This window comes from Molossus molossus, unplaced genomic scaffold (genome assembly GCF_014108415.1).
Source record: "Molossus molossus isolate mMolMol1 unplaced genomic scaffold, mMolMol1.p scaffold_m16_p_21, whole genome shotgun sequence".
Classification (NCBI taxonomy): Eukaryota; Metazoa; Chordata; class Mammalia; order Chiroptera; family Molossidae; genus Molossus; species Molossus molossus.
Window position 1 is genome coordinate 29,805,623 of NW_023425357.1, and position 8,927 is coordinate 29,814,549.

Sequence of the window (8,927 nt, forward strand, 5' to 3'; positions counted from 1 at the left end):
AGAGAGGAAGGGAGAGAGAGAGAGAAACATCGACGTGAAGGGACACATCGAGTGGCTGCCACCCGCACGACCAACCAGGGCCGGGGACAAACTACAACCGAAGTATGCACCCTTAGCGGGAACCGAACCCGGGTCTCTCCGGACCACAGGCCGACGCTCCAACCGCTGAGCCAAACTGGCCAGGGCTCAATAGTAGTCTACATGAAGAGAGATTCCGCCCTGGCCAGTTTGGCTCAGCGGTTAGAGTATTGGCCTGCGGTCCGGAGAGACCCGGGTTCGGTTCCCGCTAAGGGCACGTACTTCGGTTGCAGTTTGTCCCCGGCCCTGGTTGGTCGTGTGGGTGGCAGCCACTCGATGTGTCCCTTCACATCGATGTTTCTCTCTCTCTCTCCCTCCCACTCTATCTGTACAAAAAATGGAAAAATATCCTCGGGTGAGGATAAAAAAAAACAAAAAAAAAAAAAGAGAGATTCCAAGGTTAGTTAAGTACTTTCTGTGACATTATAAATCTTTTTCTGCTCTGTCATGCACAGCAAATAGGATTATCCTATTTAGGTGGCATTTTCCGTGGTCACGAGATAACTGCTGCAGTTAAAAGCATTATAGGCAGATATACAATGTCTGGCAAGAGAATACCAATCCATATTCTCTCTCTCTCTGTCTCTCTGTCTCCCCCCCCCCCCTTTGGAGATACAGTATACAGTAAAGTGCACAAATGAATAGCTTGATGAATTTTTACATATTTACGTACATACATGACTACTGTTTAGATCGAGACACAGAATATTTCTAGCACCCCAGAAGGACACATGCAGAGTTCAGGCAGAAGCCCTCAAGATTGTTTATATCCAGGACCCAACAGAGGAAAGACTTTTATTTCAATTTTCAAAAAGGTGATAACCCCAAGATAGAATAGTGCAAAGAGCCTATGGCGGATGAGAGGCTAAAGGTGCAGAGTTTGGCAGAGAGGATCATCAAATTATTGCCCAGATAACATGGTAATGAACTAGGAGTCTTGCAGGGAGTTGGGATTTGTATTGTGGCGAACTGGAGAGCCCTGTCTAAAGCCATTGCTCAGTTCCAGCTGATTTCTACTTGGTGGGAATATGAGCCCAGTGTTGACACATTCTCCAGTTTTTCAAGGGAAGTTGGAAATCTAGATTATTTGAAATCTCTCAATTTTTAAGCGCTGGCAACTTAATTTAAATTCATGTAAAATCTTCAGGTCAAACATTACATGTCTCTGAGCTGGACTGGCCTGCTAACCAATTTTTGACCTCTACTAAACTACCTGATAAAAGAGAAAATAGTTCCTCCCCTGGTTACTCTTAATATGGCTGGAAACTTTGGTTGTGAATTTGAACAAATGTATGGAGTGCTAAAGAAAGAGAAGACTGAGACAAATGGGATGATGCTGGAGAAGCCTGAGGGAGAACTCCAATGTATCCTTTTCCCTAGCCTCATCCCAGTTTTGTCACTGCAGGGTCCCTTCATGCTGTTCAAAGAAATTTAGGGTAAGAATGGTAAACTACCAAATACTGGGTCCTAATTTTATAGCTATTTTTCTATTATTCTCCCATGATAAAGATCTGCAGAAATGGATCACAGACCTAAATGTAAGAACTAAAACTATAAAACTCTTAGAAGAAAACACGAGTAAGTTTTGTGCTTTGGGGTTAGTCTTTTAGTTAGACTTTTTAGCTGCTATCTCAAAAGCACAAGGCACACTAGATAAAAATATAAATTGTACTTCATCAAAATTAAAAACTTTTACGCTTCAATGGATGCCATCAAGAAAGTGCAAAGAGCCCTGGGCAGTGTTGTTCAGTGGTTAGAGTACCAAAGGGCCATGGGTTTGGTTTCCAGTCAAGGGCATACACCTGGATTGCAAGTTCCATCCCTGGCTCAGTTGGGGCATGTGCAGAAAGCAAATGATGGATGTGTCTCTCTCACATCAATGTTTCTCTCTTCATCCCCCTCCCTCCCTTCCACACTCTAAAAATCAATGGAAAAAAATATCCTCAGGTGAGGATTAACAAAAAAAAGAAAGAAAAGAAATTGAAAAGACACTCCACAAAATAGGAAATATTTTCAAGTCTCATATTTTATTTTTTTTCAGGGGAGAGTGCGAATGCAGTCTCCCACTATCACAAATTGTACAGTCAAGTCTCCCACATTTGGGGAAATCACAGGGGTCAGCACATCCGGAGTGTGATGGATAAGCCTCGTCCAGGGAAAACCACCTTCATGATCATGGTATTTCCCCTGCCAGGTAAGTATCAAGTCTCATATTTTAGAAGAGTCTGGTATTTAAAATATATAAGGACCTTACAATTCAACAATAAAAACACACATAGCCCAATTTTAAAATGGGCAAAAGATCTGAACAGACACTTCTCCAAAGAACATAGCATGGCCAATAAGAGATGAAAAGATGCTTAACATCATTAGGCATCAGGAAAGTACAAATAAAAACTACAGAGAAAATACCACTTCACACTCACTGTGGATGGTTATAATAAAAAAGAGTGTGGGCAAGGGTGTGGAGAAATTGGAACCTTCATACACGGCTGGTGAGAATATAAAATGGTGCAGCTGCTTTGGGAAACGGTTCGGCAGTTCCTCAGGAGGTAAAGCACAGAGTTACTATATGATCAAGCAATTCCATATGTATATACCTAAGAGAAATGAACTTTGAATATGCTAAGTGAAAGCAGATAGTCATAAAAGACCACATGTATAATTTCATTTATATGAAATGTCCAGAATAGGCAAATCTATAGAGACAGAAGGGTTTGTTGAAGGCTGAGGATTGAGGAGAAATGGGGAGTGACTACTAACGGATAAGAGGTTCCTTTCTGGGGTGATGCAAATGTTCCAAAATTGAATGTGGTATCATTGCACAAATCTGTGAGTATAGCAAAACTAATGAGTTGTGCACTTTTTTTTTTTTATCCTCACCCGAGGATATTTTTCCTTTTTTTTTTGTACAGATAGAGTGGGAGGGAGAGAGAGAAACATCCATGTGAAGGGACACATCGAGTGGCTGCCACCCGCACGACCAACCAGGGCCGGGGACAAACTGCAACCGAAGTACGTGCCCTTAGCGGGAACCGAACCCGGGTCTCTCCGGACCACAGGCCGACGCTCTAACCGCTGAGCCAAACTGGCCAGGGCGAGTTGTGCACTTTATTTATTTATTTTTTTTCCATTTTTTTTTTTTTTTTTTATTCAGACAGAGCAGGAGGGAGAGAGAGGAAGAGAGAGAGAGAGAAACATCGACGTGAAAGGGACACATCGACTGGCTGCCACCCACACGACCCAACCAGGGCTGGGGACAAACTGCAACCGAAGTACATGCCCTTAGTGGGAACCGAACCTGGGTCTCTCTGGACCGCAGGCCGACACTCTAACCGCTGAGCCAAACCGGCTAGGGCGAGTTGTGCACTTTAAATGAGTACATTTTATGGTGTGTGAATTATGTTTTGATTAGGCTAGTTTTTTTTGTTTTTTGGTTTTTTTTTATCCTCACCTGAGGATATTTTCCCATCTTTTGTTCAGATAGAGTGGGAGGGAGAGAAAGAAAGAGAGAGAGAGCCCTGGCCAGTTTGGCTCAGCGGTTAGAGCGTCAGTCTGTGGTCCCGAGAGAGCAGGGTTCGGTTCCTGCTAAGGGCATGTACCTCGGTTGCAGTTTGTTCCTGGCCCTAGTTGGGTCGTGCAGGAGGCAGCCACTGGATGTGTCCCTTTCACATCGATGTCTCTCTCACTCTCTCTCTCTCCCTCCCACTCTATCTGAACAAAAAATGGAAAAATGTCCTCGGGTGAGGATAAAAAATAAAAAAATTAAAAAGAAAGAGAGAAAAAAACATCGACGTGAAAGGGACTCATCGAGTGGCTGCCTCCTGCATGACCCCACCCAGGGCCAGGGACAAATCGCAACCAAGGTACATGCCCTTGGCTGTAATCAAACCCACGACTCATTGATCTGCGGGCTGACGCTCTAACTGCTGAGCCAAACTGGCCAGGGCACAATTAGGCTGTTTTTTAAAGTGGCAATAGAGCCACTGTAATGTCCTTTTAATCACAGACGTGTTTCATCTCTTCCTTGATTTAGGTGACTCTAGGACTGGGTGACAGTTCCAGTCTAGTCAAAAAGGAGCAATTTTCAGCTGGAAAAAAAAAACACCCTAAACCTAAATAAATAGTATATTAGTTGTTTCTATCTCATTTGCATTACTGCCTCCAATAATTGGATTGTAATTAAACAACAATTTTAACCTGATAAAATAAAGATTATATATGGTTGTCCTTCCATATGGATTAACTTGAAGGAAGGATTCATGTGGATGATGTCTGAATTGTAGAATACAGTCAATTCTGATTGTTCTTGGTAGTTATGTCTATAAAGTCACCACACACTCAATTAGTGAATACTGAACCACTGTTGGGGGAATACAGAATTGGGTTCCTGTGAGTCTTTGGTCACAGTTTTTTCAACTGATCAATACATAACCTTGTTTTATGTGTGTTTCTGTTCAAAGACACCTTATTTAATATATCTTTCTTACAAATAATTATATGCAGCATTTCTTCACAGTGAAACAATATTTATTTTTTAAAATATATTTTTATTTTTATTTTTTTAAATCCTCACCTGAGGACACTTTTCCATTTTTTGTTCAGATAGAATGGGAAGGAGAGAGAGAGAGAGAAACATAGACGTGAAAGAAACACATCGAGTGGCTGCCTCCTGCACGACCCAACCAGGGCGGGGACAAACTGCAACCACGGTATGTGCCCTCAGCAGGAACTGAACCTGGGTCTCTCTGGACCACAGGCCGACGCTCTAACCGCTGAACCAAACTGGCCAGGGCTAAAATATATTTTTATTGATTATTTTAGATAGAGAGGAAGGGAGAGAAATAGAAATATCGATGAGAGAAAAACATGGATTGGCTGCCTCCTGCATGCCTCATACTGGGGATCAAACCCACAACCTGGGCATGTGCCCTGACCGGGAATTGAACCAGCACCCTCTCAGTGCCTGGGACGACGCTCAGTCCATTGAGCTACACCGGCTGGGCGACAATATTTCTTCTATAACAGCATTTTTGTGTAATGCACTCTAATAATACAGAGATTATACTACTTTAAATTTCTTTTTCTTTATTGATTTTAGAGAGAGGAAGGGAAAAGGAGAGAGAGATAGAAACATCGATGAGAGAGATGATTGGCCGCCTCCTGCATGCCCCCCCCCCTCTCACACACACAGGGGATTTGGCCCACAACCTGGGCATGTGACCTGACTGGTAATCAAACCAGTGACCTCTTGGTGCGTGGGTCGACGCTCAACCACTGAGCCACATTAGCCAGGCAAGATTATATTACTTTAACTCTTTTTCTCAGTCCCACACAGACACATACAGTACACATATAATACAGTAAACACAGTATAACATACTATGCAATAGTTACATACTGTAAACATATACAGTACTTGGAACATATACTGTATACTGTACAGTAATGCAAATAAAGTTTTTAAAAAGTAAAGACTAAGCACTTAAAGTTTTATAAAATCATTAACTAGAATCTTACTGTTGGATGTGTGATGGCGCAGTGCTCAGTGTGGTTAAACCTCACAAAAACCAAGGGAGAACTTGGTGGAACTTAGCAGAAAAGTAAGAGGGTGGCATGTCAACATCTGGCAGTTCAACATCAGGAGTTTGGCTCTCATGACTTGTTGACAGAGTTGTCAATTTTCTTTCCCAAACTGGCTTGAAAAGCTGGGCCAATCTTGTCTGATTGGTTTCTTGCCTCAACTCTTGAAGCATTTCAGCATAAGGGGCAAATGCAGTGGAGGTTAGATGCTTAAATTTGAGGTTGCGATCAAGCATAATGGTCATACTCTTCCATGCCACTGAATAATTTTTCCAAGGCAGAATTGCATTCTAATATTTTGGCCACTGTATGAGGGACAATTCTTGGAGTCTTAGGCCAACTTTCATCGCCATCCTCATCATTGCTGACTCCAACGCCTTGTTTTGCTATCTTGTCCAGGCCTTCATAGGTGGGTTCTACTGCCTTCTCTCCAAAATTTCCTCAACATCTTCTTCCTTCATGTCATCAAAGCCTTCTCCACCTATTTGCTGTGCTATATGCATTATGTTTTTGGCACTGTTCTTTGTGCTTTGCATTAACACCTTCAAAGCATTAGAAATTTTCCACACAGCCCCACCAAACATTTTTCTAAGTTATTAATAGTAACCTGCTTGATGCTGTCCCAGGCTGTGCCAACAATCAATAACAGTGGACTCCCAATAGTCTATCATGGTGGTTTCCTTGTTGGCCTTGAGAGCCTCGAAAGCATTACAATATAGAGCACCTTGAAAGCTTTTACTATGCCTTGATGGAAGGGTTGAATGAGAGATGTGATGTTTGGGGGCATGAAAAGAACTTCTATATTGGGGTGGGCATGTTGGAGTTTTTCACAGCAATGGACTGGGGCATTATCCAAAGTTAATAAAACCTTGGAGGCAAGGAAGGTTTCTGCCCTGGAGATAGCATTTGATTTCTGCGATGAAGCAGTTTTGGAACCAAATGAATGTCATCCATGCTGTTTTGTTCCATCTTCAGTGAACAGGCATATGGTTCATGCTTTTCCCTTTTAGTTCTTGTGGATTTTGGGCTCTGTACACCATTACGGCTTTGCACTTAAAGTTGTCCTTGGCACTGGGGCACAAGGTTGTATAGTCTTGGAAAGAGTTATTAAAGCCAGGGGCTTTGGAGGTCATTTGCATTATATAGGTTCGTTTGCTAACGTCCCTGTAAAATATGCCAGTCTCATCAGCATTGAAAACCTGCTCTTCCCCACATCACTTTTTCTGTATAACACATAGCAAGTTTAAAAAAATATATATATATATGTTTTACTGATTTCAGAGAGAGGAAGGTAGAGGGAGAGAGAGATACATTGATGAAAGAGAGAAACATCCATGAAAGAGAAACATCTATGAAAAGAAAAACACCAATCAGCTGCCTCCTGCACGCCCCCTACTAGGAATGAACTGGTAACTTCAAGTGCCCTGATCTGGTGCATGGGACCATGCTCAACCAACTGAGCCACACCGACTGGGCTTAGCAAGTATTTTTTAAAATTCTTCCGCAGCCTCCTGGTCTGCAGAACTTGTGGCACCTGTAGTAAGTTTAACATTTTTCACACCATATCACCTTTTGAAACATGCAAGCCAGTCAGCACTAGCCGAGAAGGGTTCAACATTATTCTGACCCTGAGTAACATGTCCCATAAATTTCTTTGGCTTTCAGCCTCACAACAATGCTGTCCACCACACCTTTTTTTTTTTTTTTTTTTTTTTTATCAGCTGTCATCTCACGAATGTACAAATTTAGCCGCTTTTCCATCTTTTGCAAAGCTTCCTCACACACTATAGATGTCACTTTAACACTTTCTGGAGCAGCCTTGCATATAGGTCTGCGAATTTCCTTTTCTTTGATGTAGGGAATTTTTGATTCATTAACACTGAACTTTCCGCCAACAGCATTACAACTCACGCCTGAAGGAAGTTTATCTAACACACATATTTTCTCCATAAGGCACATCACAGTTTCTTGTGCTTAGGAACATTAGGCAGCACTACAGCACTATGCTTGGGGGTAATTTTATTTTATTTTTAAAAATGTGTTTTCATTGATTTTTTAGAAAGAGAGTAAAGAGGGATAAATAGAAACATCCATGTGGCCGGGCCGGTGTGGTTCAGTGGTTGGGCGTGGACCCATGCACCAAAAGGTCCCCGTTGGATTCCTGGTCAGGGCACATGCCCAGATTGTGCGCCCAATCCCCGGTGGGGGTGCATGCAGGAAGTGACCAATCCATGTTCTCTCTCATGAATGTTGCTATCTCTCTCCTCCCTCCCTTCCTCTCTCTCTCAAATCAATAAAGAAAAAAGAAGAAGAAGAAGAAGAAGAAGAAGGAGGAGGAGGAGGAGAAGAAAGAAACATCCATGTGAAGGAGAAACACCAATTGGCTGCCTCCTGCACGCCTCCTCACCCCCACAGAGCCCGCTACTGGCACGTGCCCTGACTGGTCATTGAACGGGGACCTCAGTCCATAGGACATCACTCAATCCACTGAGCCATGGTTCAGGGCGCTTGGGGGTCCTTTTATTTATTTATTTTTTTATTCATTTTTTTTTTTATCCTCACCCGAGGACATTTTTCCATTTTTTGTACAGATAGCGTGGGAGGGAGAGAGAGGAAGAGAGAGAGAGAGAGAAACATCTATGTGAAAGGGACACATCGAGTGGCTGCCACCCGCACAACCAACCAGGGCTGGGGAAAAACTGCAACCGAGGTACGTGCCCTTAGCGGGAACCGAACCCGGGTCTCTCCGGACCGCAGGCCAACGCTCTAACCGCTGAGCCAAACTGGCCAGGGCTTGGGGGTCCTTTTAAACAGCAAAATCACGCTAAAGAACCCAAAAATGCAAAACAAAACAAAAAATGCAAAAAACGCACTAAATAGACTTCGAAAAGTACACTTATACTGTACACAGTATGACAACTGAGTCAAAAATCTGATCGTCTGCCTTGCTCATTCTCAACTGGTAAAATGCACCGTTGACTCAAAATTATCAACCTCTGCGCATGTTTGCAAATAACCCCAGAAAGCACTGCAACTATTGATTTTGGGGTTACAATAAATTTTAGCAAGTAAGCGAATACGAAAATACCAAACTGTGAATAGTGAGGGTCAATTTATTCCCACAGATACGTAATTTTGTTTTAGCACCTGAAGCTAGGTAGCACCGAAGACTACAAATCCCAGCATGCACCACTTTATCACTGCCAAAGTAGCCTCGGGCCCAGCATTGGCCCAGAAGTGTCGCGTTATAATCACGTACGCTCTCT

General features: G+C 42.8%; 1 non-coding gene across 1 annotated transcript; it reads right to left on the reverse strand.

Moving 5' to 3' along the window:
- Nucleotides 1-2,118: 2,118 nt before the first annotated feature.
- Nucleotides 2,119-2,280, reverse strand: LOC118639658. Its single transcript, XR_004961233.1, has one exon. It is a non-coding gene; the product is annotated as a U1 spliceosomal RNA (small nuclear RNA).
- Nucleotides 2,281-8,927: the final 6,647 nt, after the last annotated feature.